Source organism: Diadema antillarum, unplaced genomic scaffold (assembly GCF_040938485.1).
Source record: "Diadema antillarum isolate AM-2024a unplaced genomic scaffold, OU_Dant_1.0 seq00000162_RagTag, whole genome shotgun sequence".
Lineage (NCBI taxonomy): Eukaryota > Metazoa > Echinodermata > Echinoidea > Diadematoida > Diadematidae > Diadema > Diadema antillarum.
The window spans coordinates 1,294,308-1,321,175 of NW_027271233.1; positions in this window are offsets into that span (position 1 = coordinate 1,294,308).

Below are 26,868 nucleotides of genomic sequence, written 5' to 3' on the forward strand. Positions count from 1 at the left end.
ATCACACATTGTCCACATGGACTATCTAGACCTATTAGGAGAATCATGCATTATGGCGGAGGCATACCAGTCGCCATAGCGACATTTCTAGTTAACATGTGTTTTCAAAGTAAGCACAAAAGCACAAACAAATTGACGACCTCTCTGTCTCTTAAATGTAAAATGAAAAACAAAATCTTGGAAAAAAATTACAAATGAATATTGCTTTTCATTGATGAGTATAAAACAACACCATGTGATGATAAGCGGAGGATTTGTGTGTTTTCATCAGACAATTATTGTATACTGCATGATTTTTGTTCGCTTACAGTGACGACATTTCGATGAATAAAAAACATAAACAAACAAACAAAAACTTCCCCAGAGGAATTTGGCATAACGGGAGTGCACTGGCAATTCTTTTCTCTGTGTGTTGGAGCTCGATCCCTTCTCTGTTTCTCAGTCATTTTCATTCAACTGCTTCCCCGTCCTTTTGAAACTTTTCCGTTTCTTATTCAACACATGCTCATTACAGACTTCTTCCGTCATTATCCTGAATGTGATTGCGTAGCACTTTTCGGATTTGTTTTGGTTTGTTTTGTTTTGTTTTTGTTTTCTGTTTGGTCGCAGCATGTTCAGGCTATTGAGGGAATGAGAGAAAAATCGTCATGAAGAGAAAAATAAGAATGAATTAAGGCATGTAATATCATGACAATTACAGCGAACGTCCGTTATGGAGACCAAAACTGGATGTGTTCTGTTTGAGACGGCAGCTACCATACTCAAAAGATAAACACTTAGAGCACCTGTCACTAAAAAGTGGCACTGATCCTCTTTCTCCTACTATGTAATCCACTGACTTATTCAACCAACGAACATCCGTGAAAAAAAACGTTTTCCGTTTGTTATTACAGGTAAATTGAGTGCTGAACGCTATTCACTTTCGGGTATGAGCGGCTCGGTGATTTGATAATATTTTCAACTAACATTAATCTTATGTGCAGTAATATATTTGTAATTGTCAGAAATTTCCTTTCTCGGACAGAACGTCCGTGAGCGAAACTTTCAGAACCTGTAACAGTACAAATTGTCTCCAGAACCTCATTAGAAAGAAATTTAAACGCACAGAAATGACAGATTACGCAAAATTCCTTTTTCCTATAACTTTGTTTTAAGTGTTTAGCTGTTTTTTGTATAATTAGAGGGAAAACAAGCGTAAAATTGTGAGTAAATTTTCAATTGTTTGTTCATCATGATCACATAACGCCTTAAAAATTCTGAAACTACTGCTCTAAACTCATTTTCTACTTTGTAAAACTTTATTTGTCGCTATTCGAGCCAAAAGTTTTAAAGAATACAGGACACTTTCGGGACAAGTTATCCCTATCGGAGAGATTGCATACGTCACGGACGTTCTCTTTAATTATCACGGACGTTCGTTCTACTACTAGGGTCATGTTCCAGGACGGATAACTAATCGGCAGAGAGTACCTAGCCTTCCTAACTCTTTCAAAAATTTGAAAAGGTATTGTCAATGCAAATTATAAGACATTTGACATCCTTACAACATATGTATTGCTCAGACGGGGATCAGGAGGTGAATTTTCAGAGAAAATATTAATTTTATGCTTGGTTTTTGGTGAATTGCATGGTCCAAAAACTGCGGACGAACCTCAGTACGCTCCAAAAATGGCATGCAGCTCCTCGGCTAGAGAGCCAAAGGTAAAATGCACCTTCGCCATCAAAGCAAGATGGTGTCCCACTCGAAAACGTTTTAATCATCACGGACGTTCTTTTTTTTCTTGGAGGTTCGTCTAAAAATATAATTTCAGTTCCTATTTGACAAAGGATGGACAGAAACTCAAGACAAACATATTATCGTGTTGCTAGATCTTAGTTGATTACGACTCAGAACAATATCGCCAATAACGTTTCATGGGCTACGATCTTTATTAGAAAATAGCGGAAGCACGTCCGTGACGAAAACTGAGTATAATTTTGCATAAAAGAATATTACGTCCCATGTACAGCCAGCAGACGTACAATTTTTGCAGGATATGTTCATTAGGTGGAACACCAAATTTTCGAATACGTTACAGTTGGGACATCAAAGTAGAATTTGCAGCAGCGATAGAAATAAAAGCATCACGGACGTTCGTCTGTTTAGGACTTTGATATATTAATTGTTCTCTGTAATTTTATACGTGCTCATAAAGTTCTTATAATTTTGTGGTACATACCCATGATATGTCAGATCTAGAACATGGTCATATATTAGATGCCACGGACCATTAAAAATGCACATCATTAGTTTGAAAAACAAAAATTATTGTGAAAATAACGTTTTTACCGTATTTTTACGCTTTAAGTCCTTGTGAAATGAAAAATATCAGGCAAAAGTCAACCAAACCATATATTTCCTGAAAGGAAATTTACCAATCTTTGAGATGACATGAAAAAATCTGGTTTCTTAGATCATCCTGGCGTGTTCTAAGGGAAAGAATGTCATAAGATACGAAAATTGGCAATTGTACATCGTTCAAAATTTTCACCCATATATATATATATATATATATATATGAAGAGTTTGTTTGCAAAAACCGATAAGTCCATATTTGCCAAATGGAGATATTTGCGATTAAAGGTCAAGAAAAGTAGAGAGAAAAATAAGAAAATTTTACCTTCGTTTGACCACAGCTTCAAAAATTTACCTTTATATGTAGTGACCAATATATCACTTAAAAGGTATTATTTTGTACTTTATGACAGAAACTGTACTTCAAAATCTTCAAAAATGGACTTATCGGTTTTTGCGAACAAACTCTTCATATATATACATATATATATATGTATATATATATATATATATATATATATACATGCGGTATATAATAATGTGAATAAAGCTCATACATATATATATATATCATTTTGTATAGACATATGATATACATATATACATTTTTTTCTTTTTAATGCGGTAAGTCATCAATACCATGTAGCAATTGGAAGTGCGCCAAAAAATGAGTATATGTGCAATGTAGCTTTTGGTCAGTTTCTCAGTTATATACGTTTGCACTCTCCGACGGACGCATCCTTTTGCTTCTAGTGAAGGAAGGAATCCTACAATGAGTATGGCAACAGTTTTTTACATTCCAAAGTTGTTAGAGAAATACGCATGTTATGTGCTTCTTATTGCAGTAGTTCCAATGGTAAGCGTTTAAATGTATTTGTGATTGTTCTCTTCCAGATAATGAGAAGCACGATGCCGAAATCAGCACAACGCCATCAGTCATAGACGGTACATATCCAATCATGATCTTTATTTGGGGTTCATTTGGGTATATAGATTCATATAGACATCTAAACAAGAAACAAAACCGATGGATGTGAAATTACTTCTCATATGAATTAATTAAAAATGATGAAAAAACAGTCCTAAATTAAGTTTGTCGATGACTATTGTCAACAGCCTGAAAGACTAAAAGATTTATCTATTTATCTGGTAGTGCAGATTCAGTTACCTTGACAGCTACAATCCAGCCATATTATTTGATTTCGTTATTTCTGTATATAGACTAACTTAGGAAGGGGCTGAAAAACGAGTTAAAACCAAGCCAATTACGATGTCTTTAATGTGTAAATATTCTAGCAACCTACATGTACATGCTGTGTCCTTCATATAGGCGAACGGCAGCCCATTCAAGAACTGGCAACATTGCAGAAGACAGTTGTAAAGAATCATTCCTGCGAACATTGGGTCTCACTACAAAAAATAAATAAAAATTTAATTCATTTCTCCCTGAGTCTCTTCCATTCCTCTCATTTTTTTTTCAAGTCCAGTGGTTGCTACCAACTCTATCCGGCTAATGTGGTCAAATTAATTCATATTATTTTTAACGACCAGATGTTTCCCTACCATGGTTTACCTCCGTATTAGTAGAGGTTAATCAGGTTCACTCATTCCATAATGAAGAGAATTCGTACACTTCTAATAACAATAATAATCTAATAATGATGATTATATGATAACAATATCAATAAGGATGTATGTAAAATAAACAACGTACTCTGTACATACAGAGATACATTACGTTATCATTTCTCGTTTTTTGTTTTTGTTTTTCTTTACCTACAATGATACTCTCCTGACGTATGAAAAGAATCTTTTTCACCGTATCACGTAATAATGATATTCTGGTTCATTCCTTCACCTCAGTCTGCCATGATCATCGAAGGCAATATCATAATGACAAAACAATTTACATTTTTCGTGGAATATCGTTTTTTCTATATGTAATGAGGATCTCTGAACTGTTAAAAAAAACAATCACAAACTCACTTATTTCGTTTAGCTTACAGTGTTAAATAACTTTAGTAGTATACTGGAATTATACCGTTATGATATGTGGCTTTCCACTTTCAGTTGTTACTTTGTCTGGTCATTTATGTATGTATATCGCTTTGAGAACCTAGTTTGTATTGAATCGCCTTTTTAAAAACATCATATTCTACTTCTTCTTTTTATTATTATTATTATTACTATTATTATTACTATTATTATTATTATCTCGTTTCTTGCATTATATTTCCTTTTTTTGAGATTTAGAAACAAAAATTAGTGTGTTCGCCCTGAAAATCTCTCTGTGCGTCGTTCTCGTATTGCTTGGAATCCTATCTGGAGCTTGGTGCAGCCAATGCTGGAAAAGGTCAGATTTTGCGCAATTAAGTATCTTTTGTGTCTGTATTTGTGTCTCGGAAGGAAAGTGGGTAGTGATGATGGGCGAGGAGGGAGCAAATCGCAGCGAGGAAGTGACCTCTTGTCTGCATTCGCTAGCAATTGTCCTCGTGATTATCATTTTCAATTCAATTCATTTCAATTTAATTTTTTCGTTTTGAATTCAAAACTATTTTCATCATTAATTGTAGGCCACATCGTTACAAATCTTAAAGGTATAGATACGTTGGTAGAATACTATTATAATCACTGTGTTTCATTGTATTGTTACATGGATCAGTGTAATATCAAATGACCTTGAGTGATATGATACTTTTCACCTTATATCGCATATTAAACCTTAAAGGCATAATTTACCATTTGCAGATTAAACAAAAATCCAGCATTACTGCTTTAAAATAGTGAGTTAGGGATAGAAACAACCACTGTAAAAATTTGAATCAGTAAAATCAATGTTAAGTACTGTTAGATATACAAAATGTGAACAATGATTATAATAAGAATGTTTCCAGACTAAACCGTCTACAGTTACGGTTTATTGAGAAAAATATAGATATCTCCTTATATTTTAGGCTTTATCACAAAAATTGTATATGATAGGATGTTTTGTGGTACAACAGACCTACACATATGCATTAAATGTCATATCTTGAAAAATTTTTAAATCGCTGTTCCCAAAGGTAAACAGTGCCTTTAAAGATTATTTAAAAAGTCTTATACATAAACAGCATTTACTTTTCCCGAAATCTTGTGAATTTACATCAGAATTATTACATTATGATTATCATGAATCTATTTTTTTTCTTATTCTTTGTTTAACAGATATAGACCTACACAAGCTTCGAACCAGCTATTTCAAGTGTATCTCGTAGACACTTCTAACCGAAATCCGAACTTGGCCGGCAATATTGCATTGACCTCTAGCGCTACAGACCTTGAGGCAGATGATCATTCTTTCCCAAATCATCCGGGTAACACACTTAGAAGCATCACGGCTTGTGAGAAGAACATGTATCACATCTACCAGGATGCTGCGGAGGTAGATAAAGGGGCCTCCCAACCCTTAAGCGTAGAGCAAATCTTCTCCCCACGTGCGTTTTCTTCCCAGACTAACATCGATAGCACCGTCAGCACATCAATGACCTCAGTGAACATCCCGTACATCCATAACTACAATGGCATACAGGGACCGTCACTATTAGATCAAACGGGAAACGGCTACGAGGACTGTACCTACGAAAATGTAGACCTTGATAGAAACTCTGGAGTGAAAGCAAATGCCTCTATGCCCCATAGTGAGGCAAAGTCTACTATTCTTAAAATCAATGACCGCGATCACGTCAATCATTCATTCGATGAAGACAGAACAAAAGTTCACAACCAAGATTCCTCATCTATCTGTCCGACATTGCAGTCAAATTGTCACTCCGAAAGCAAAGAAGATATCCCTTTTTCCAATATAAGTTTCCCAACAGATGTGCCTTCTGAAGACGTTTTTTACTATCAGCTAGAACCGGGGGTACCCAAGGATATCTAAAACCAGTAAAAAGCCATATCACCCTGACGTTTTCGACTCGAGAGAATATAGTTTGCTGAATCATGAGGATAATTCTCTCGATATCCTCCCTGATGTGAGGGAATTTGATAACACTAGTGATCGCCACAACACCAGGAGCGCGATTAGCGAGGAATCACTTTACACACAGACTGAAACCACTGGGACATCTTTGTCAGCCAAACCCGTTTGCGAAGGGTTGTATGCAGAAGTGGGCAAACTACATGAACCATCAACTGCTGAGAGCACTGCATGAGGGAATCATGAATGTCAAAAATTCAAACATAAAAATTACTATCTATAAAAAATTAAATAAAAATTAAGTGTTTGTTGTACATAACGACCTGATACGGAAGCAGCTCTAATACAACACATGTTGATAACTTCAAAAATTGTGTATAACAATCAGCCTTCCGAGTGTCAGGCAGCGTTTGTGAATTTCAGGGTGGAATCGTAATCATTGTTTCTCATTAAAAGTAATAGAAAATATGGAATATCTAGTGAAGAGATATTGCATTGTATTATATCACTCGCCATATGCTACACCAACGTGACATGCCTGGGTCTTCATGTGATTTCAGGGATAAGTAGATCCACACATGTAGTCAGCCTAAATGAATGAAGCCGTCGATTTATACATGCTGTCACGTGTAATAAAGGAAGCCTACATGGATTTCAAGTTAACCATAGTAGGTGGAAAAATTGACCCCAAAACTGTGATATTCTGTTGATACTAAGAGTTATTAAATTTGATACATAGTTATCCACTTACATAAAACATAATAATAAATATAGTAAATGCAAAAGCATTTACTCGATGTCAAATGTACATACATTTACTCTATCAAATTACATCTTATAGATCAAACAAACACTCAAAATTTATTCTAATTCATGAAATTCTTGCGTCGAGATGTTTTCATTGCAACTTATTGACCAATTGCCCTTCATCGACGTAAATAAGCACTGAATTGAGAGTGTTTTAATAGTTGCCATGATAAAAAATCATGGGCGTACATACTCGAGCAGGATTCGAACCTACGACCTCCTGATCACCGGACAGGCGTCATTTCCACTAGACCACCGAGATTTCGCCAGACATCATATGTTGGTTCTAATCCTTATAGCATGCAGCGGGTACTGCTTTATTATTCAAATTCATGAAATTCTTGCGTCGAGAAGTTTTCATTGCAACTTATTGACAAAATGCCCTACATCGACGTAAATAAGCTTGCACTGAATTGATCAGTGTTTTAGTACTAGCCATGATAGTGACATCGAGTGGAGATGACGCCTGCCCGGCGATCAGCAGGTCTTAGGTTCGAATCCTGCTCGAGTATGTACGCCCATGATTTTTTATCATGCTACTACTAAAACACTGATCAATTCAGTGCTTATTTACGTCGATGTAGGGCAATTTGTCAAGCAGTTGCAAAGACTCAAATTTGTTCTGACCCAAAATTTCATGTGATATAGTTGAACAGCAAAAACAGTTACATTCCTCAGATTAGGAAAACAATGACTGTAGTACTACTGTGATACTACCTTTCAATGCAATAGTGCATTATCTTTGCCAAGTTATTGGAACTGAAAGTAATATTAAAGTGCTTAAAGCTTTTCTCATGCTGAAAAAGCATTCGTCAGACCGAAAGAAAGTCATCTGAAATAATTGCAGAAAAGACTACTTCCATTTCGTTTTTTACACCAAACTTTACGTAATGAATAGAATTGACTTTCATAAAAGGTATAATCAGTTTTTGTTGTTGTTGTTTATAATAGGTTCGTGATTCAAGGTAGCACATATTATGATATGAAGAGTTTTAATACAAAACAATAATGCATCAATTTTATCAACTTGAGATATTTCAGATTGAAACTAAAAATGAACAAAGAACGTAATCAAATATATATGAACATCGGAATAAAGCATTTCTTGTTATGTAGCAAGTGCAGTGTCATTAACTCTTTATGTGCCATGGTGGAAAGCCCCTGTGTGCCACGTTATTCTGAGACACGAAGATAGTCATGCTTAGAGAAAGAATTCTGTTTTTCCAATCTGTATAACTTCTACAAATTCCTGTTAAGCTGGACATAATAGTGAGCAAAGTTAAAGAGGAATTCCAAACTTTGCTTCCATATACAATGTATAACAATTCTATTTTCAATTTTTCTTTTGAATTACCAGTTGCTACATTACTGTAAAGGAACGACTATTGCACATAAAATAGTGAAAGAAACTTGCAGTGTACATGCAAAATCTAGTTGGGAACACCGCTTGATAGTCATTCACCACATAGAATGCAAGCCGTGTGTGAGAGGAACAAAAGCACGAAAAATGCTTTGATTGTACCGCGGGATTAGCGATTTATCGATCGGTTTTGGCGGCTTTGTTTGTTGAGTAGAATATGCGAAGTTGGCACGCCGTCGACTGAGTCGGAGGTGCGAACGTGGCACATAAAGAGTTAAAAAATCAGACTTTCCCCCATCAAATTACCTTGCTCTAGCAAAAATTGATTTTTTTTTCTCTCTGCATGAAAACCCTTCATATAGTATGTCTTACTACATTTTGTTTCCCTGCTTTAAAATATTCACACTCTTACAATGTTCTGTTTCCTATAATGTAAGTGCTCAAACTGGAAAAAGGATTTTGGTTGTTCATGAAGGTATACCCAAACAATATTGTGTGTTAACAACTACATTTGACACTTTGCCAACACAGTGTGTTTATGCAACTTGTAATAAGGAATAGTGATCAAAGGTTACTTGTTGTCCCAATGCCATTACATGATCAAAAATGATTTTATGATTTAGCAGTAGAAGGAAACTTACACTGGGTTGTATAAAATTATCGACACATCGAGTAAATTCAATGCGGAAATGATTTCACGTTAAGAGAAAGGAGCAGAATCTAGCCCGACTTGATTCATTGGAAGCCGAAGAAATGTCAGCCTTTAATTTATCAATATAAGGATGTTGGGTGTAATTTCTGAATATCCCACTTTAATTTAACTCGGTCATAGGCCAAAATGCCGGAGTTTAAAATTGATCGGTAAGATGTGGTCGCCAAACATCGAAACAGGTTCAAGTAAATGATCAAGATTATTTATGTTCCTAATAACTAGTGATTTATATCTTGAAAAAGTGCCACAATATTGTATGTCTGTACTTAGGTGGTGCGTCATCATGTTACCCGTATAAAGTCATGGATCATAAATGGAGGGGGAGGGGGATGCCTAGAGCTCCAAATTATGGCAATGTAATTTTTACATATCCCTGTCTTTCAATAAATTTTTGTTTGACTTTTCCTTCCGATGGAGTCTACACCAAATTCAAGCTTATTAAGTCGAAAATTCATGATTGTCACACACCAAATATTTATTGTCCTACATTGATTTCATATAATAGCGTAAGTGATGAAGCATCATTCATCAATGAAAATTGAAACATTTCGGGGTTTCTTTTTCAAACAGGTAGACCATAGACTTAAGTTGTGCCAAAATGTCTTCCTGTCTGACTTTAAAAAATGTAGACACATTATCCAGATTTTGTGTGTGTGGAAGCAACATCAAATTTACACTCACTAATCAATTTACAATAATATACCAATTTTCGTGACTGTGTTTTTTGCTTACTATTCAGCATGAAATGCAATCTCATGTAGCTACCTACGTATGCATGCATACATGCATTTCTTACTGCGACACAGTTCAAAAATTGTGATCGAATATGATAATTTTATCACGTTATAAACAAAGATAATTCATAACTAATACTTCAAAATGAATGCTGGACAAATTACGTCAGAGACTCGTACAATATTTTGTATCAATGATGAAATTGTAAATTGTTCATGGATATCTCGAAAGGAGGTTTGGTTTAAAGATCATGTTTTATTATTCAATAACTTTTGGATCCATTTGTTTCATCTATTGTTCGAAATGTCCATATTCGGCACACGAAGTGTATATGAACGTCAAGAACCCCTATTTTCAATTGGCATGCTTTGTGTTGTAATATGAAGTAGAAGTTTATCGGCTATAAATAAAGATACCTGCTCACTGTAAGTCCGTAATGTAATGTTTGAATGCTGTTTGCAAGCTGTAAATTGTTTTGCGCAATGGCCATGCGAAGAAGAAGAAAGAGAAGAGAAAGAATATATCATGACAAAATAAATGGTAATGAAGAAAAAGAAGAAGAAGAAGAAGAAGAAGAAGAAGAAGAAGTTAAAGGGAAGGAGGAGGTCAGTTGGAGGCCAAAGAAGGTTGTGTTTACTTTGGCGCTGTTATTGTTGGTGCTGTTGTTGTTTTGTGTATGTGTGTGAATGTTTGTGTGCGATAATTACGCCTTTTTCATATGCTCCATCCTCCGTACTGTATGCATTTCATCGTGATACTGACTAGAAGGAACACGAGGAATATCAATACAATCGATAATGCAGATTCTATCACGTTTATGAGATATGCATGTACTATACACAAACTCGCAGTTCACAAAACACATGAATCTTATTATGATCAACGACAAATAAGTGCGAGACACATACACACACAATGCACTCATTTCATTTGCTAATCCATTTTTTTCCTTTATTGCGTATAGGCCTAAATGGTGAACCTCGTTCATCCAGTCTCATCTTGTGCCATATGGCCAGAGCTCTGGTCGCTTCGAAGAAATGAATCTGACTTTGGTACGGTTTACAATCTTCTCCTAGATAAAACACTATACTTGTCGTGACCAGTCCTTATATGCAATTAAATTCGGATTCTTACATTAAATTTTCTACCGACACTCTGTTTTGTCCTGCTCTACGACCACTTCAGGGTTATAATCCCTACTCTCTAAAAAAAGCGAGTGAAAATATTCACTCTTGAAGGAGTGAATCCCCCCCCCCGAAAAAAAAGGAATTTAGATTGACATCGGAGTGAATTTTGAGTCAAAATGTCCATTTTCACTCATTTTAGAGTGACCTCAGAGACCACTCAAGAATCTTCGAGCGATCCCAGAGGTCACCCCAAAATAAATGAAAATGAACGTTCCTTCAAGAGTGAATACATTTTTCAAAAGGATGATTTGGTGTCATTCCCTCCTCCCTGGAGTGACATCGGAGTGAATTTTGAGTCAAAATGTCCATTTTCACTCATTTTAGAGTGACCTCAGAGACCACTCAAAAATCTTCGAGCGATCCCAGAGGTCACCCCAAAATAAATGAAAATGAACGTTCCTTCAAGAGTGAATACATTTTTCAAAAGGATGATTTGGTGTCATTCCCTCCTCCCTGGAGTAGCTGAAAAGTGTTTGTAGCTCTGTGATCACGTCTTCCAGAGTACTCTACGTCTTTTGTTACAGTCAAAGTCACAGTCATCTCAATCTCGTTAGCAGAGTATAAAATAAGCCTACTTCCTCTCTCGCCCAATGAACATTAGAAGACTTCCTAATTGCAAAGACGTCACTGGAGGTCGAACAGAGCTATTCCCTTCCAAGGCACACGTTTTAGAGGTAATGTCCGCATTCTCTGGGTACAGCGCTTTATATTCTTCCATGAAGCCATAGTCCCTTGATACTCCGAAGGGACATCTGAAATCACTGGGAATGTCGAAACCAGTCAACTGCTTTCCAATCAAATTCCGTCCAGTTTGATAGATAATACATTGACCTCTTTGAGATCATTGCGTCTAATATTCTCTGTAGTGCATGACTTTGGGACTTTCTGCTACGTCAATCATGACGTCAAATCAGTCTTCTCTTGCCTTGCCAGTGATAAGGTCCTTCGATGTACAGACTGTCTGCTGTGGAGAACCACGCTCCTGGCTGACTCGCGTCCAAAGAATTCCATCTTGAAGGAGCCATAAAAGGCGGGAAGCCCAGGAAGGCAGCTGAGTGCACTATTGATCAGAACCTCGTCTTGGTCACACAGGAAACCTTCAGGACGAAGGGTTTCTACGTGTTGGCCTGAAAACAGAGGAAGGAAGTCGCTAAAGCTCCTCTTATTTGTTTAATGCGATATATCATTAAATGATTTGAAAGATGGGTAATGTCAATCGCACGAAATAGATTTATCGTCTGTCACTAATAACCATATCTCTAGGAAGTAAGAAGAGTGTAATCTTTCCTTCCACCATAATGCTGTGAATACTTGCGAAAGATTTCTATATGTTAGCGTCGTTTGCATACTCGAGGAGTGTTAATAAAAATATAGTGGTAACATAAAAACCCCATTTGGCTTTCTAGTGTCGAGCGCCGTCATCCATCGCTTGGATATACGAAAGGCTGCTATACTGAGGAGCGGGGCACTGTTGCATAGTGGATATAGGACTCCCGACTCGCGATCGGAAGATCCGAGTTCGAATCCCGCCCAGTACCTACGTATTGAACAAGATGTTTTTTACCCACAATGTCCCTCTCGACCCAGGGGTATAAATGGGTTCCTGGCAATGCTAATGTAATGATAATAGCAGGACCTTTAGAAGGCCCTGCTATCTCCAGTGACGTTACACTGAAGAGGCTACCCTGGGTAAATAAGACCTTATCATTTGTTATTAATCAGCCCTCTAAAGCACTCCCTACCTCCTATTAGCCTCTTGAAAGTTAGATCTAGGTATTGTTTTCAATACTGAAACCAAAGAAGTGGCACTGTCAGTCATGAGGATCGTGATAAAAACAATCACGATATCAGTGATAAGTAACTGCAATCAATAATATTATATCGAAACTACGGTACAATATGTGTGAATGCAACACAAGTGTTTTAGAGGAGGCAATTTGACAATGCTTCTGAAAACTGTCTATAGTTTAACGAAAAGATAGAAGCGTACCGATGGATCTTGTTTTAGGGCAGTTAAATAGTATGAAAAAGGAACAATAAAGTTCATTATTACAATTAGAATAAAACAACGAGACAAATCACTTTGACAATAGAAATGGACTGCATCGTGTCACATAGTTCTTAGAGCGGTAGAAGATGACTTATCACTTCATGTTTACAAATCGACAAATGATTATGGAAATATTGAAGCAGAAAGATCTGAAAAAATTGTACTTTAAAAAAATAATACATGATTAATCCATATACAGTTTTTTATAGAAAAATAAAAATCAATCGATTATGCTGTTATTAAGTCATGGTTATAATATAATTGTTGAATCATTATACGATAAAAAAATATTAAGCTATCGGTATCTGTATGAATTCAAGTAAGGGAATCGATACCATCAATCTTGATTTTTCATTGTGCACAATGGACAATTACGGTATTCGAAGCCTAGCTCGAAACTAGTACAAAAATTGTCTACCAACCAGACAATAACATGTTTGCTATAATTGAACTGAATCCAATAATCCTAGCAACCTCTGAGAGCCGTGTCACAACCCATATACATGTAAAAGATTCCGCTTCACTCATTCATCGTAAAGACCAACACCTGCTCTAAAATCAATGCACAACTGGACCACATAGAAGGCCGGATATAGTGCAGCTGACTTTTTTCTATTCAGCCATCTTGTCAGTTGGAAAATAAAAAAAACCCTAAACTAAAGAAACTGCGTGGTTTGACATAATCATATTTAAAGCAATGCTTTTAAATACCAGGGCATTCATACAGTGAGTAGGTGACTAGTGCATCCTTAACCTACATAGGAATAATCAAGGTCCTTGAAGCATGTGCATGAAGATAAAGCGTTCCATTTTCGCTCATATTATAGGTATCATTAATAGATAACACGGTAAATGGTATAACAATTATGAACATGTACCATTTCAGAAGGTAAAGGATAACTATTATACACGCCGATACTCACAAAATGAGCAGAAATCAATATAATTTGTAATTGATCACATCGTGATTCCTCTGAAAATAACGTATTTGATTCAACAGAATACCTTGTCCTCTTACGAAATATGTATTTTTTTTTCATGTTTGCGTAAGGCCTTTAATGAACAGGTACTAAGGTTACTGGTAGTTGCAATAATACTTTGTCGTGTTCGAGAAAATGAGAGTAATAAATGGACCAACGAGTTAAGAGGTGAATCACTAATGATGATTGTCGTGTAAGAACAGGAACAATGAGCAATCATGATCGCAGGAGAGATGGTTAGGTGCAATTGATCAAAATTATTGAGTGACATCTTCTGACATCTACAGTTAAACGGAACAAATCAATCACAGTTATTCTCACATATGGATATTACAGGTCCTACACCGCTTTAGGAATTTGAAAGATATTGCAACATTAATCTTGGACCGACTCTTAGTTTCACACAACATCAAACAGTTAGGGAGTTGAAAAGAAAAAGGCGGAAGTTCTCTTTTGATGCCATTCCTTTAATTTGCACCAGCAGGCCAACATTTGGTAAAATTTTCACAGCACATTTGGGGAATTCACTTTGAACTTCACACACACCGCATTTAAGACTTCTAACAACTGGAGGTGTGCGTGTATGTGTTATGATTGTGTCATAAACAAAGATCAAGAATGTCTCCCGTAGTCTTGGTGATTGCTTGTTTCTTGCTCTACCAGCCGTTGCTCACTTCCTCTTCGGAAAAGAACACTAGGTGTAAGTATCTTTTTTATCTATTCTTACAGTAATGGAGACTGTCATATATGCTCCATGCTTTTCAACTATTATTATCTGCTAAGGTATGCATCTGCAAGTCAAAGGAAAAACTAACTTAACGGCTTGCAGTTTTGATTTCTCTGTTCTATTCTAGACTTTTTCGTAGTAATTAACATGCTGCTATATCTTGTACTTGTACCAACTTTAATCAACTGAGTAATATAGATGACCTATTTGGTGTACAAGTACCCCTTCCTATAAAGACAACAGAAGTATTGAAAAATATGTAAGAAATAGCATAAGTAAAAGAAATCATTCTTTTCTTACTATATAACTGTGGATAGCAAATCCATGTGATAATGCTCAGTAAAGTTCATCCTTTATTCTCAGTTCATATGACACAAGCTTTACTATTTACTTGCCGTTCTCCATTTTGCTCTCGTACCTTGCGCCTGCAGATTTTGCTCTCAATTGCTTGGGGAGTCCACTAGAACTCGACATACGTTGTGATAGAGCATGCATCGCCAACAGTAGTTGGATTATACAGGCGCCTCCAGGACGGCGATTTCTCACTGAAATTCAGTCTAGCAACGATGTGCGGGTGGTATTTCATGTAATAGATATAGTATCTAACAGAACATTTCAGATTCATACTCAGCCTCTGCCTTTGAACGACATATTGACGTTTCCTTTCTTATCACTGACGCATCAGATGAAACTACGTATAATGGATCAATATACAGTTGAGGCTAATGTCACAATGAAAGTAGAGTGTTACAAGGGTAAGTGCTCAATGTCTCATAAATGGCAGATATTAGTGTTCATATATACTTTCTCTAACTTTTTTCCACGAGGCATGTGCACAACGATCTTTTTCAGATGAATCTTATCTTTTTCGAAATAGTTGAGTTGACAAAAAAAAGAGTATTTAAGTGAAGTGAAGTATTTTGTGGAATGTGCAATTCTTTATGATTTTTGCAACGTCTGTCATATTAGCTGTATTATTATCATCATCATCATTACTATTATTATTATTTTTTATCATAATTACATTTATGCTTTATAATAGCCATAGACTCATAATCCCAAACTGTTAGAAAGTTTCAACTATTAGTGTAATCGGATTTCCGTTGTGTTATGTTTCACAATGAAGACAAATCTCTTTGTGTGGGCCATTGTTCTGCAGATAATGACGTATTAGGTGAGATTAACCTTGGAAATGGCAAAGACTCTTAGAGGAACACAAAAACTTAGACATCCATGCACAAAAAAAAATGCTATGATAATTATGGAGTCTTCAGTCTGGTGTCGGACAAAAAAGGATGATGTCAAAATAACGCTTCATTTGTTATTGTATGTTCAGTGTGAGTTTTTTTTTTTTGGTCACTATAGGCACCGATTTTTGTCTTAGATTCGACTTTTCAAGTGTGGAGCTTTCACATTTAAATGACCTGGAAGAGAACAGTGACAACGACTTTGCATATCACATAAGTTAAAGTAACTTTATGTGGAAACGCGATACCATTAATCCAATCACAACTGATGTCATATTCATATTTACCGCATCAGGTAGTCTGTGTGGGTTTCCATGTGAGAAGAAAATTCATCGTCAGCAAAGCATATAGATAATATAAAGAATAATTAATAGTAGTCGGAGAGTGTTTAACACACACACACACACACACACATATGCACACGCACAGATTCATATGAACACAATCTCTATGCGCTGAGAAAGAAGAAGAAAAAGCAGAACTATGAATTTCAGAATGTTCAGCAATATTATTTACTACATACAACATATTGAAGTAAAGACTTCTATTGGAAGATGCGGACTGTATGGTATGCATTGTTAATTGTCCGGGTTCTCTCACCAATAAGGAAATTTATTTCCTTATTTTTATACAGATACGATGCGAATGCTTCATTGGCGTCGCACAATTCATTACAAATAACCAGTCAACAGACCTATACAGCTGCTCTTAAATATATGGATACCTGTCCTTATAGAATTTTACATATATTTGTGGATGTCTATGTTTATGCGGTAATATATTTGTTAATATATTACAATTCCTTTAGGCTAGAAATACAGGGAAATGAAATGTCAGATCAGACATGATTTTATTAATTTGAAACTCTATTATGTCAGGGTGTGACAAATTGATGGAAATATTAGCGGTTAAGGTTGATGATTACTCACCAAGCCTGGAGGATGTGACACAAGAAATAAGTGTGACCCTGCATCACAAAACCAACAAATAGTCGCCAAGCATGGATTTTTAATTAAGATCAGATTCTAAGAGAGAAGACTCTAAGCTTTAAAATGATGTATAACTAAATTCAAATGGACTCCTCTAACCTATCTAAATATTGAAAAGAAAGCACACACTCTGGAAAAGTGTGAACTGAGAAAAGAGGCTCTGATGTACAGGGTCTATTCATGCGCTTAGTCTTTACCAAGCCGTGCTAGTTGTGCAATGAAAGGGACAAAACACGGGATGTAAACCGTCCGAAGAACAACAATGAAAGGATTATCAGATTAGGCCAAAATTGAAAATGTTCTATTAACACATTCTAGCCATGATTAATGCCAACTTTCAAAGTAGTGGCGGTGTCTTTTCAAAAGTTATTAGACTTCAAAGTGAAAGTGTGCGAAGGATTTAAAAAAAATTAAAAGGAGACTTTGAGACATACGTAATCTTTCTATTCTCCACCCGAAAAGGGTTATAGAAAAACTGGTGAAAACACACTTTCACATTCATGTTATAATCCCAAACTAAAGAATAATGTAGTGGAATAGCTCTTTCAGAAAATATGAAAAACTCAAGATTGACTCAGTTGACCCATTTCACCTTTTTTTGAGTCCTCACGTAAAATCAAAGGGTGCGACTTTTTGTTCATTTTGTGATGAACGGTCACAAATGACCTTATTAGCATGTAGAAGAAATCACCAGAGCGGGCCTATTAATCTTACCATGAGATTAATCTTAAACTCCCCCATAATTACGCAGTTTTCTGCAATATGAAAGACGTTTATAAGTTCAAAGAAGGAAAGTTGCTGCGACACGGATTGTCGCACCTACACGGATTGTCGCCCCCGGCTCGGATTGTCAATCCGTGACGCTTGTGCAGTTCCCAATTTTTGATCTCGATGGCGACAATCTATGATGGCAAAAAATTTGTTGCGACAAGGATTGTCGCCCCGTCAAAGATTGTCGCCCCGGGCTCGGGGTGGTTGCTCCGGTGTTAAATGTATTAGCCCACATTTGCAAACCCACGAAAATCAAAACTGCATAAAACAGGTCCAATATGACTTCAAGTACAAGTTATAGCAGTAACATACCTCACCTGTTGCTCTTTGTCTATACCATTCGCTAAAAGAGAGAAAATCATCGTTTTAAAATCAATTTTCAAACCGGGTGAACCCGACCCAAAATCGAATTACGAGCGCGGGCTAGCTACGTACATGTAACTTTCACATGTATCGCATGCATGTAGTGCGTACGTGGACCGGAGCTAGCGACCGTTATACGCATGCATACGGTGCATTTTCATTTATTTTTATGAAAGTAATGGACTAATTGGAACGAAATTTTGCACAGGTGTTACTGCAATCAAACCCAAGCTCCATGCTAACTATGAGACCAATTGCTGCAGGTTTACAAATGTGGGCTAATACCTTTAAAGTAGGCCCGCATAAAGAATCGCCCTCTCTCGGACAACTCGGGGCAGGCACCAGACACGGAGCGAGTCGATCTGGAAAAGGCTGTGAATGTGACGTCACCGTATCGAGCCTGCACGCGCACGCTGCAGCTAGCTAGCTGCATGCATGTGTTATGCATTGCTAGACTGTAGATCTATGTTTTTCTGCTCGCGATCGCCTCATCGTCAGGAAACTCGGAAGTTTAGTAAAATCAAATCTGTCACTGTAAAGTTCTGATTTAAAACTACGGGATTATCAAAGTAATATAACATTTCCGTGGAAATTCAAGCTTTTTGATATCAGTAAGTCATTATTTTTTAGTTCGAAACCGTTGAACGATCGACGATTGTTTACTACAAGTTGCACGCACTCTGACTCGGACGCAATTCGGAGAGCTGATGATCAAGTTGGAATGTTAGGCTACTTCTCTTCGTGCCAGTGAAGCTTGGAATCTAATTCTTTGCCTTTGGGCATTGTTTACTACTGAATAGTAAGTATAATAACCTTCGTTTTAAATATGTAAACGATGAAAACGATAGCTGGGCCATTTTGTTGGAGAGTGACCGTGAATAGTCGATACAACTCTGGGTCTCTTGGGTCTCTTGGAAGGTTGCGAAAATCCTTCCCCATACAGCCATGGCCCATACTTTAGTTTTAGCCTAGATATATCTGCAGCGCAGCCCCGGCGCCGCCCCGACCGGTCGCGACCGTACCCGCGCCCAGGGCCAGCGCCGGCGGAATACATGTAAGTTTGAGTCTAGTAGATCTACCTGGTCAATGCAATGAGCCGAGTAGTGAAAACTCTCGGTGACGGGCGAAACCGGCCTATACTATCTGTAAGATTTTTATTCTCTAGTGTCGATTCGCCTAATTCTTCTTGCCAAATTTCTTACAATACTGTACTATTTCTTTTGGCTATGCAATTAAGGCCTGTATGCGTACGTTAAAAAATCAAGGGGTATGAATTGTTTGTTGTTTGTTTGTTTGGTTTATTTCTGCATTTTCTTTCTCCGAATACAATTGCAAATGAAAACAAAATGATACAGATACATACAAATCAATACAAAGAAAAATCATTTGCGTAACAACATTCAGTCTGAAGTGGCATAATCATGAATCAAAATAACATATTAAGGCTTACTGTATCTAATAACAAAGGAGAAATCAATACAGGGGACCGTCATCATAAGCAGAGCTTGACGTGGATGAGGCCCTATCTGAATATGTGATACCAATGTAATACAACACCAATTATATATGTACTCATAAAACTCTTAATCTTAATACACAAAACACATTTTGCTACAGAAAAAAAAACAGAAAAGAAAAATAGTGACTTGGCGCTTTAGAACAAGAAAAAAAACAGCACGCAGCACCATTGACTGCTGCATGGTATAGTAGACAATAAAAGTGTAGGTGTGTGCGAGTGACAGTGCGTCGTGTGTGCAGGTGACAGTGCAAGAGAGAATAAAGGCTGTAGCATGCCTATTTTGGGGGTAAGGTATACGCTTTAATGAATGTATGCAATATCATTATCAAAGAAAGGAAAGGAACGGGAGGGAATGAAAAAAAAACCACTTTGCATGGATCAGGGCTTACTGAGACTTCAGAAAAAAAGAAGAAAAAGTATATTGATCAAAAACTACTAACTGGAAACTGGAAATTGGTAAATCCAAATCAAAAATGCATTTTGAGGCCAGATATCTTGATTCAACAACAAAACTACCTTTGCTAATTTCCCCATTTTGGCATAGTCTAAAAAGTTAGGCCCTAGCTCAGACAAAGTCATGCTAATTGAATTGCTAGCAGTTAGGCCCTTGCTCTCATTCCAAACTCAAAATCTCACAATCGAACTTCTTGAATCTTGTTCTAGTTCTATTGAACTGAAACTGAAAGGTCTCTATACTCTGATACTTTCCCAAATTCATGTTGATGGCCTGTGGCTGGGCTAATACATACTAACATTTCACATTATTCAATTTGATATGAAATCTGCTACAAATGGCGCTAAAACTTACCAATTTTGAACATTAGCTGGGTCAAGTCTACTGCGGAGATCGATTTCACCCGCGCCTTCGTCGCCATCTCTCTCCCGCTCCACTACCCGGCCAGCCACGGCGGGATTGCGAGGAAGAGGCTCGTTTTGATACGGTACAGGCTGGCGTTCAACTGCACCTGCACTGCCTGATGATCCTTCCACGTCACTTTCATCTTCGTCGTACTCGCCTATCTCCCCATGGTCGTTATCGTAAGAGTCCGAATCATCAAACAAATCCTCCGAATCTGGATCACATTCCAAAATGAGGTCCTCGATATCCAAGTCAGAGGTACCTTCTGCCATTTTCAACAAGAAAGTCTAGTCGGCTTCGCATCCTACACGTATTAGCTTGGCTTTGTATACAGCTAGCTATACGCTAGCTAGCGCTAGCTCGCGCTCGCTCTCTCGCATAAGATCGAGGCCTCATCACGGTGACGTCATCTCCCCGCTGAGAGTACAAACGAGCTGTTCTCTGGCTTTTTTAAAACTAGTTATTCGTTTTATTAAGAAGGGCCTATCATTGGTAAGCGTTTCTAGGTGAATTCGAAACATGGTTAGGTGGAATCTATGGTACTTCCTCGTTATAATGAGGTATATATGACCCTGGTTTATGCATAATTTAGATTTCTATGCGGGCCTACTTTAAGCTTTGGTGGGATGGGTATGACTGGTAAGTTATGCGAGTGTGTGTGTGTGTGTGTGTGAGTGTGTGTGTGTGTGTGTGTGTGTGTGTTTGTTGTGAGCTGCATGGTATGTGCTGTGTATGATTTGTAGGTGCGTATACAATAAGTGACTTGTGTATGAGTTTCCGTATAGTTGTGTGTGTGTGTGTGTGTGAGTGTGTGTTTGGAGTATGATAATACAATATGTAGAAACTGTGCATGTGTGGTGGTTGTATAGTGGTAGTGGTTTGTTTGTCTGTGTGTATACGTGTGCCTGTATGCGAACGTGTGTATGTGTTATATAGTGGCGTATGTGTATATCAAAGGGTATATGATGGTGCGTGTTTGTGGGCGCGGTTATATGCCTGCATGAGTATCTGAGGGGTTAAGTGTTCGTGGGCTACGTAGGCCCTACGTACATGTGTGTTGTGTGTGAGCGCGTTCGTGTGTCTACATAATGCCCCAGTCACACAGTGCCTTACGATGGGTTACGTCAGCCGCGGATAGATATGGATGAGTGGACGCAGGGGGACGCAGCGTGGACGCAGGCATCCACAGGGTCGTATGTAGGCGTAACTGTCCGTAACTAATCCGTAAAGAAACGCAAAATGACTGCGCCATGCCTGCGAAATTTTTGACATGTTCAAAGTTTCGCAGAGGGACTCCACGGATGCAGACTTACGCAAGTAACCGTAATCATACGTAAATATCCGTAACTGAACGTAACGATCCGTTGCTTGGACGCAGACTATCCGCAAATAAGTTTACCTCCCGTCCATTTGCGTTTATTCCCGTCCACTGTAAGTCATCCGAAATTATCCGCAAGTTAACGTATCACAACACTTACGATCGCTTACGGACATTTACGGCAGTTACGGATGCTGCTCACAAGTGCGTCCTTTGGCGTTTTCCATTTTCGTCTCCCATAGGATTATAGACTAATGGTAAACTACACCACCCGTGTTGCTAAGCTGCAGCGCATTGTATCTGAAGGAATACTGCAACACAGTCAGAGTGATGGAGCGGCAGAACCGATGCATGGTCGAGTTATGAAATTTCTCCCACAAAAATGGTCATTTTACGTGGCACCCATACAGATGACAACGTCGACCCATGGTGCTGAACATATTTTTCGTGCACTCTCTGAATGTATGTTATTCGAGTTACATTTTGGGTAGGGAATGGGGTTACATCATTTCATTTACTTTTCTGGCCGGGGACGATGTGGGGCAGCGATAAACTATATAAAATGAGAACGACAGTATTTCTCTAAAGTGTTAACCACTTTACACTCCATGGAATGTGTATTACATTTTTTTATTTTGCTGTGCGTTATTTCGAAGGTTAGTTATTCTGAAGGTTCGTTAATCTGAAACTGCTGCAGGCGCTACTGTGGCAATGAAAATGCCTTCAGCGTGTATGAGCATGTGTTTAAACTTTAAAGAGGTCATACCAGCGTTGATCTAAAAATAGTATGGGTGTGTCAGTTTCAGCGGTGACGCGGGCTAGACGAGAGAGAGACCGAGAGAAAATACATACGAAGGAGGTACCCTCCCTCAATGTTATCTGTCTTTGTTCATTTTTTCACTGCAGTCATATTCTTCCATCAGTCTTAACTACAACGTCCATACCACTATTATTTGTCCCAGAATAAGTTTGGCATGCTTTATGCATGAACGAATAATTTCCACACGCCGTAAATAATTTGTCAATTGTTAGTTGATTTTAGCACAGACGAACTGCCATAGCACACCGCTAATACATACGTAATACAAACAAACACCAACAAACACTCAAAACAATGCTCATAATGCAAATAAACCAAATCAACACTTTTTTTGTTTTTCCGTGATATTTATTAATTTCATTCAACTAGCTGCTGATAAAATCAATATCAACGTTTATGCCATCAACAGCTTACTAGGACTGGTATCCCTCCCCACGCGCAGCTAAAAAAAAAAAAAAAAAAAAAAAACATACGCAAAAAGCTGACATAATAAACACATTCTTCCATCATACACACACACATACACACGCACAAACGGACACTAAATCATCATGTGGACGCGCACATACACTGTACACACTTCCTTGAAACCTCACCATGACTTTTTATATGGCATGTTTGCATGGATGTAGCCAAGTGAGTTATGTGTTAGTATTTCTATATTCAGAACGATATTACCCAGCAAAATGTGCTTCGAGAGCGGGCGACAATCCTTGCCGCCAGCCCTCGTCACTGATTGTCGCCAGACGACAATCCGAGACGGGGGCGACAATCCGTGACGCCAACTCCGTCAAGGATTGTCGCCCACGAGCCGGGGGCGACAATCCATGTAGGGGCGACAATCCGGGTCGTAACAAAAGTTCTCAGAGGTATATTCCCACTCTATTGTAACGCATGGAAATACACCGTAAGAGTCTTCATCATACGTGGTGTTCATATAAGGCATCTAGTTCAAGATCGGCTGATCTTGCATGCACATTTTAGGTACTTTGGTTGAAACGAGCTTTTTTTCTATACCTATAATCATTCTATTTAAAGAAATACCATCAGGAAAGTTGGTTGGCGGACCCTCTCCCTTGGATGGCTTGGTGGTTCTGGAGTCAGATCAATTATTTATTGTGTGCTCTGACGATGGATTTGACAACAGAGCTGCTGATTCAGTCTGCAGAGAGCTCGGTTTCCCAGCGGTAAAAAGTTATTCGCCTCAACCTATTCCAAGTTCAACAACATCACACATGATTCAATGGCGTACATATTCCCAAGGTAACTGCAACATTTTTCGTTAATTTATGTTTTTACTATGTTACATTAGTTGGGATTGAAAGAAAACACTAACAGGCGTCTTTTGTGCACTGAAGTAAATTTTTATACCAAGCAATGTCCGAAACAATTGAATGCAATTCTTACTATCATGATCAGTGCAATAACTTTGCTGCGAATATGTTGTTTTGATTTTGCCTACAAACTTACAATTCCAGTGGTAGTGTGGAAAATTCACATAGATAATAAATAAAAAAAAAAACAACAAAAAACGTAAAGCATATCGCGGACTTTATCAAAAAAATTAAGAGTACTTAAACGATTTCCGCAACATCAATGCACAGGTTGTCAGCGAGCAAGAGTGGCTGATTGTCTATTACAACAAACTGGGTGCCCCTGGAACAAGGCTGTGAGACTTAAATGCAGAGGTAAGATTGAACATGTGTCATGAATATACATCATGAGATTACGGTTCTTTAAATGTGAGCGTGTGCACGTATTGGATTGTTCGAAATCGTGAAGACTTTTTACCTGTTAACCAGCTACATTAGGGTCTACATATTTGAAGAAATGATGTATTTTTGGTTGATCGGTTCCATCAGGCAACCAAAAATTTCTTGGCGCGAACATTGTTTTTCTACAGATAAACCTAAAATCATACTCTTGTTTTATTTTGGTTGATTTCAATGTCGATTTAACAAAACTGAATGTGAGTTTTAAGGTTAATTCATTTTCAGATCTGTTGTCAAGTTCATCTGCAACCAGTCATCGATTGTCCTACGCGTGTTACCTACGCATTTGCTCCCTTGTTTATAGATAATAGCTTTACCAATACAACTACCCTATACAATCATTAAAGTTTTGTTCTTGTAAATGACATCAGTAATCACTTGCTGTTTGTTACCATTTTATGACGCCCTATACAGGGTGTATAAGAAAAAAAAGTTACACTTTTGAAAAAAATGTCTAAATTACATTTCAAAATATATGGAAGATTTTTTTTCACATTTATGGATGCCCAATAGTCTCATCTATCAAGTGCAATCAACAAAACAAATTTTTGTTCACGCTTGGCTGAACACTGACGCTCTTTGTCCAGAGTGTGAAAAATGACGTGCGCCAAATTGAAAGAAGATGGAAAATTCAGCGAGCAGTACAAATAAGTGGTCTCATTCAAACAAATTGCTCTTTTGCTCACAGTTTTGATTATGTTATGATAGTTTAGGAATTTTCTGGCGATTTTCTGTAACGTTTTAAATGATTCCGTTGGGTTATGGAAGTTGGATCAACAACATCAAGATCTTTTAAGCACAGTTATCACAAATCATGCACAGACATAACGAACCCACATGCCAGTCACTCAGTCAAGAAGAAAAGTACAAAATTAATGCATCCTCAGATCATTCAATCAATACAATCAATTCAATCAATCAAAACAATCAATCAATCAATCAATCAAGCAACCAATCATTCAATCAATAAATCAATCAAGCAAGCAAGCAAGCAAGCAATTAATCATTCATTCAATCAATCAATCAATCAATCAATCAATTAATCAATCAGTCACATCCATTGTATGCATGTTGAAAGTGGCAGATCGACATAGGGAATATCAACTTTCAATCATTCAATCAATCCAATAAATCCAATCAATTAATCAATCAATCAATCAATCAATCAATCAATCAATCAATCATTCATTCATTCATTCATTTAATCAATCAATCAGTCAGTCAGTCACAATTGTATGCATGTTTAAAGTGGCAGATCGACATAGGCAATATCACCTCCCCCCGTACACCCCCCCCCCCTTGGCTTAAAGGCTCGGTTTTTTGTTTTGTCTAGGTTTTTGGTATTTTGTTCATCCAAAATGGCCACTGCTCTCCTCCCTTGTTGTTTCTACCACCAGCAAAAGAGCAATTTGTTTGAATGAGACCACTTATTTGGACTGCTGGCTGAATTTTCCATCTTCTTTCAATTTGGCGCAAGTCATTTTTCACACTCTGGACAAAGAGTGTCAGTGTTCAGCCAAGCGTGAACAAAAATTGTTTTGTTGATTGCACTTGATAGATGAGCCTATTGGGCATCCATAAATAGTAAGAAATCTTCAAAATATTTTGAAATTTTTTCAAAAGTGTAACTTTTTTTATACGCCCTGTATATATGTATATATATTTTTTTTCAGTCTTATTAAAAAAGTTTATATTTTCAGAGCCAAAAAACCTGCCTTAGTAAAGAGCCCTTTTAACATAACTATACAAAACGGAACTTATTATTTTCGCATGAGAGTGTAAAAAGATATTACAACAAAACCTTAAAGACACTCAGTCGTGGCGAGTGGTTTGTGCGGCACGGAGACGAACGCAACACGCTGCCTCCCCCATTCTGTATCAAATGTAGTGACCCCCGAATGAGAATAGCGCTGGCTCAATGGGTCAGCGAAAATACGATAGGCTACAAGAGAGCTCCCTGTGCTTATCTCCTAACCCAAAATGGCTGTCCCAGCGAGCCACGAGAGCTTCCGAATGGACGCACACTCTCAGTGCGCATGCACATGAAGAGAGGCCGAAAGAGCCACGCGTCTTCTGGCCTCTCTCCTCCAATCACCGCAGCTCGCGGTGACAATTTGTGTATGACGCGTACACACACACGCACACACACACACACACACACACACGCCGCAGCGTCTTCTGGCCTCTCTCCTCCAATCACGGCAGCTCGCGGTGACAATGTTTGTGTATGATGCGTACACACACACGCACACACACACACTTGTCTCAGTGGTAGCATTGCGCAATTGCATGCACAAACTTCGGTCGTTCGGAGTTTACGTACCATTAGGGATGGCGATCGGCTGCCTTTAATATATCA